This window comes from Lygodium microphyllum, chromosome 2, assembly GCF_053477565.2.
Source record: "Lygodium microphyllum isolate KBCC chromosome 2, Lygodium_microphyllum_v1.1.10, whole genome shotgun sequence".
Classification (NCBI taxonomy): Eukaryota; Viridiplantae; Streptophyta; class Polypodiopsida; order Schizaeales; family Lygodiaceae; genus Lygodium; species Lygodium microphyllum.
Window position 1 is genome coordinate 189,867,784 of NC_141136.1, and position 6,000 is coordinate 189,873,783.

Genomic DNA, 6,000 nt, shown 5'->3' on the forward strand with positions numbered 1-6,000 from the left:
AGAAAATCAGCATTGTGCATCGTGCGAAACCAATCTTTTCATGATTCCCATGCTAACATTTATGTATTGAAAAGAGGAGAGACATCGAGCCTTACGCTCATGCTGCCTTTCCCTTTATTTTAAAACGACAGCCTATAGGCATGATGCAACACATAAATCAGATTTAAGATTATATTTTGACGCTTAACCTCCCCTCTCACCCTACCATTTAATGTTTTGCATTCGTTGATAGGTGAAAGAGTCGTTTGATGTGTATTTCTTTACAAAGAAAGCGATAAACATGAACAGAACCATAGAAACGAGGGTAAACCGAGGCCAACCTCGTGCTTTACCTTCATTATATGCTGCACAAACACACATGTAATTTTTTGGAATTTTCCTTTTTCCGTTTCCTTATTTTCTCCCATTTAAAACCCATTTTTCACCATTTTTTGGTTTTTTTTCTCTATTTTTGTCAATAAAAAATCACTAGAAATTAAGATTGATTGTGGGCTGTGGCCCTTAGGTACCTTGACAGAAAAATTTCAGGTTTTGTAGCCATTATGACTCATATTTTCCATTTATTTTGCAAAAAATCCCATTTTTACCCCTTAAACGAGTGTTTTTCAGGTTTTATAACATTAATTTCACCCATATCACTTATGATTTTCTGATTTTCCAATTATAAACTATTGAAACTCATACAAAACAACATCATGATGCATAATCAGCCCATGGGAACAAAGTTTCATCAATCCAATAGCATAAAAACTCATTTTTTCTTCATAAAAATTGAATTACTACTTTGGCTTCTTGTCTTGTGATCTCGGTTTTGGTGCTTCTTTTCTAGCTCTTGCCTTCTTTCTTGGCACTTCCTCATCCTTCTTAGGATCGACTTTTTTGTCAACCAGCGTTAGAGGTCCACCTTCTACGCTAGGATTCTGGACTTGCGTCCCCTTATCCCCTTGTTTAGCGTTTCCCTCAACAGTTTTTCGTTATCTTTATCACCCTCTTTAGCCTTTTGGCCTCTTGTCACGGCTCTTAGGTTAGAGGTTTTAGCATCATTGACTCGTACAGCGTCAATAAAACTGACTCCATTACCTTGTGGCAGCTCCTCTATAGTGGTCTTTCCCCTTTATAGTATTTGTCTTGGTACATCATTTTGCTGCAGGTTATTACCTTGCGCTCTATGATTAACAGGGCCTGGCTGTTTACTCCCTTGTTGGAGGGAATTAATCTTACTCCAACAGGTAGCAGCTAAATGGCCCGACTTCCCACAAATATCACATTTAACATTTGGACAATTCCTAGGGAAATGTTGTCCACCACACCACTTACAGCTAAATCTTGAGGGTCAACCCTCTTCAGGGCATCGACTCCCTATCTTTTGCTGCTTCTTCAAGAAATTGATGTCAACCGCTATTTTTTGATATTGTTCAGAAATCATATCAGTGTAATGCTTCATCATATCCCCGACTTCGCCAAGGACATTAGATGCACTCGACTCATAGCCTCGATCGTCTATCCGTCGTTCCATTGGCCTAACAATTTGATTGGGCATTGGTTGTTGACTCACAGGAACAACATTAGGGTTCAAAACTTGGCCTCCAACATTTGGTGGAGCCAACTGACTTGCGATAGGCATAGTCACACTGGGAGGAGCTAGCAGCAAAGGTACATTTTGAACCATTCTTCCTCTCCAATTAGGGTTAGTCATAGGCATCCCTTGACTTCCATTTGTCAATGGTAGATTGCCTCCAGGTACTAAACCCGCATTAAGATTTATTTGAGAGGAGTAGGCCGTTTGTAATCGTGCTTCTACTCCTTCTATCCATGCAATGGCGGTGTCTATATCAGCCAAAGCCACACTGCTCAATTGCACCTGAATATTGAAATCCAATCCATGCAAGAAGTATTGCAATTGGGCAACTGGCAGAATAGGACTGTAAGTTGTAACTTACGAAACACTTCCTTAAGCTTCTTGGAATAGGCTTTCACATTCTCATGGGGGTCTTGGCGCGCTACATTCAAGACACGCAACCAGTATTGGCCACCTCTTTCAGGGGCATATTCTCCTCGGAAAGCTGCATAAAATTGATCGATTGTGGTTATGGTTCCAGACTCTAACATCAATCTTTGGAATTCACAAATGTGAAACTCTGCATCTTCTTCTGCTAACCCATTAGAAATGGGCAAAGCAACTCCTAAAGCTGGCAAATCTAGCATCCCTACAGGAATTGCAATGGGTTGTGGCATGGCGACAATCGAATTCACAATAGGAGCTTGAACTAATGGAATCACACCCCCACATGAAGTGCATTGACTTGGTGGAAGAGAGGAAGAACTTATGCTTTCTCCTGCACCTAGAGGACTATGTGTAGCAGTTGGGTTACTAAGACCATTGCCTCTTATGCGTATCGGGCTACTTCTTTGAGGAGAGTAGCGACTTACAATCTCTAACCGCTGTCTAGCCCTCTCAACACGTTCTACTTTTTGTATTTCGGCTTAACGGTCCTTGTCAGAGGACATAAACCAACTTTCTTTTGGTCCCTATAAACCCTAGATTCGAGAACCACTCCTTATTGGTAGTTCCTGGCAGGCGCACCACTAATGGGACCTGAAATGGGCTGGCACTAGCTATAGCACTAGCCGGACCTCATGCTCATGACACACAAACACCCTCACGGCCTCGCAGACCAGGAGCGTCAATCTAATGCTAAATGACAAACTGTCCTAAAGCTTTATTCATGTGGTTATAGTTTCATCGTTTTGTAGTCCAACGTTTCCCTTTTTTCTAGACTCCTCAGAGGGAAAACCCATGCACATTGGCAATGCCACGAACACATACATGGAGGCAACCTCTCGGTAAAAACACCGCGGCCCCACTGATGCTCTCCTACATCACAGGGATTGGCCCTTTGATGCGCTACTAAACATACAACACAATCGAACACAAACTCCTCTCTTTTACATTTCTCATATTTCCAGGAGATATACCATGTTTCCTCACTTCACAGTCCCTTAGGAAACCGCCCCTCTATCCTACGGCAAGGGGTAACCTCACAGTCTCAATCGTGGGTCTGATTTCTAAGAGAACAATTGCTATGCAGTCCAGGAGATTTTTCTTTGATACCATGAACCATGCGTTGTGCATAATGTGAATGGTTTAGTGCACAAAAAAAAGAAAATCAGCATTGTGCATCGTGCGAAACCAATCTTTCCATGATTTCCATGCTAACATTTATGTCTTGAAAAGAGGAGAGACATCGAGCCTGACGATTATGCTGCCTTTCCCTTTATTTTAAAACGACAGCCTATAGGCATGATGCAACACATAAATCAGATTTAAGATTATACTTTGACGCTCAACCTCCCCTCTCAACCTACCCTTTAATGTTTTGCATTCGTTGATAGGTGAAAGAGTCGTTTTATGTGTATTTCTTTACAAAGAAAGCGATAAACATGAACAGAACCATAGAAACAAGGGTAAACCGAGGCCAACCTCGTTATACACTGCACAAACACACATGTAATTTTTTGGAATTTTCCTTTTTCCGTTTCCTAATTTTCTCCCATTTAAAATCCATTTTTCACCATTTTTTGGTATTTTTCATCTATTTTCTTCAAAAAAATCACTAGAAATTAACATTGATTGTGAGCTGTGGCCCTTAGCTTCCTTGACAGCAAAATTTCAGGTTTTGTAGGCATTATGTCTCATATTTCCCATTTATATTGCAAAAACTCCCATTTTTATCCCTTAAACGAGTGTTTTTCGGGTTTTATAACATTAATTTCACCCATATCACTTATGATTTTCTGATTTTTCAATTATAAACTATCAAAACTCATAGAAAACAACGTCATGATGCATAATTAGCCCATAGAAACAAAGTTTCATCAACCAAATAGCATAAAAACTCATTTTTTCTTCATAAAAATTGAATTACTACTTTGGCTTCTTGTCTCGAGATCTCGGTTTTGGTGATTCTTGTCTAGATCTTGCCTTCTTTCTTGACACTTCCTCATCCTTCTTAGGATCGACTTTTTTGTCAGCCGGCGTTAGAGGTCCACCTTCCACGCCAGGATTCTGGACTTGCGTCCCCTTATCCCCTTGTTTAGGGTTTTTCTCAACTACTTTTTTCTTATCTTTATCACCCTCTTTAGCCTTTTGGCCTCTTTTCAAGGCTCTTAGGTTAGAGGTTCAAGAAGTATTGCAATTGGGCAGCTGGTAGAATAGGGCTGTAAGTTTGTAACTTACGAAACACTTCCGTAAGCTTCTTGGCATAGGCTTTAACATTCTCATGGGGGTCTTGGCGCGCTACATTCAAGACACGCAACCAGTAATTGCCACCTCTTTCAGGGGCATATTCTCCTCGGAAAGCTGCATAAAATTGATCGATTGTGGTTATGGTTCCAGACTCTATGCTATGATACCATACCGCAGCCCTTCCTTTTAACGTCATGTTAAAGAATATCATAAGATGTCCCTCATCCTGGATGCGGTAATTAAACATCAATCTTTGGAATTCACAAATGTGAAACTCCGCATCTTCTTCAGCTAACCCATTAGAAATGGGCAAAGAAACTCCTAAAGCTGGCAAATCCAGCGTCCTTGCAGGAATTGCAATGGGTTGTGCCATGGCGACAATCGGATTCACAATAGGAGCTTGACTTGATGGAATCACACCCCCACTTGAAGTGCGTTGACTTGGTGGAAGAGAGGAAGAACTTATCCTTCCTCCTGCACCTATAGGACTATGTGTAGCAGTTGGGTTACTAAGACTACTGCCTCTTATGTGTCTCGGGCTACTTCTTTGAGGAGAGTAGCGACTGACAATCTCTAACCGCCGTCTAGCCCTCTCAGCACGTTTTGATTTTTGTATTTCGGCTTGACGGTCCTTGCGAGAGGACATAAACCAACTTTCTTTTGGTCCCTAGAAACCCTAGATTCGAGAACCACCCCTTATAAGTAGCTCTTGGCAGAGATGCACCACTGATGGGACCTGAAATGGGCCAGCACTGGCTATAGCACTAGCCGGACCTCATGCTCATGACACACAAACACCCTCATGGCCTCGCGGACCAGGAGCGTCAATCTAATGCTAAAGGACAAACTCCCCTAAAGCTTAATTCATGCGTTTATAGTTTCATCGTTTTGTAGTCCAACATTTCCCTTTTTTCTAGACTCCTCAGAGGGAGAACCCATACACATTGGCAATGCCACAAACACATACATGGAGGCAACCTCTCGGTAAAAACACCGCGGCACACTGATACTCTCCTACATCGTAGGGATTGGCCCTTTGATGCGCTACTAAACATACAACACAATCGAACACAAACTCCTCTCTTTTACATTTCTCATATTTCTAGGAGATATACCATGTTTCCTCACTTCACAGTCCCTTAGGAAACCCCCCCTCTATCCTACGGCAAGGGGTAACCTCACAGTCTCAATCGTGGGTCAAATTTCTAAGAAAACAATTGCTATGCAGTCCAGGAGATTTTCCTTTGATACCATGAACCATGCGTAGTGCATAATGTGAATGGTTTAGTGCACAAACAAAAGAAAATCGGCATTGTGCATCGTGCGAAACCAATCTTTTCATTATTTCCATGCTAACATTTATGTATTGAAAAGAGGAGAGACACCGAGCCTTACGCTCATGCTGCCTTTCCCTTTATTTTAAAACGACAGCCTATAGGCATGATGCAACACATAAATCAGATTTTAGATTATACTTTGATGCTCAACCTCCCCTCTCACCCTACCGTTTAATGTTTTACATTCATTGATAGGTGAAAGAGTCGTTTTATGTGTATTTCTTTACAAAGAAAGTGATAAACATGAACGGAAACATAGAAACAAGGGTAAACCGAGACCCACCTCGTGCTTTACCTTCATTATACGCTACACGAACACGCATGTAATTTTTTGGAATTTTTCTTTTTTTGTTTCCTAATTTTCTCCCTTTTTTTACCATTTTTTGGTATTTTTGCTCTATTTTCTTCAAAAAAAAC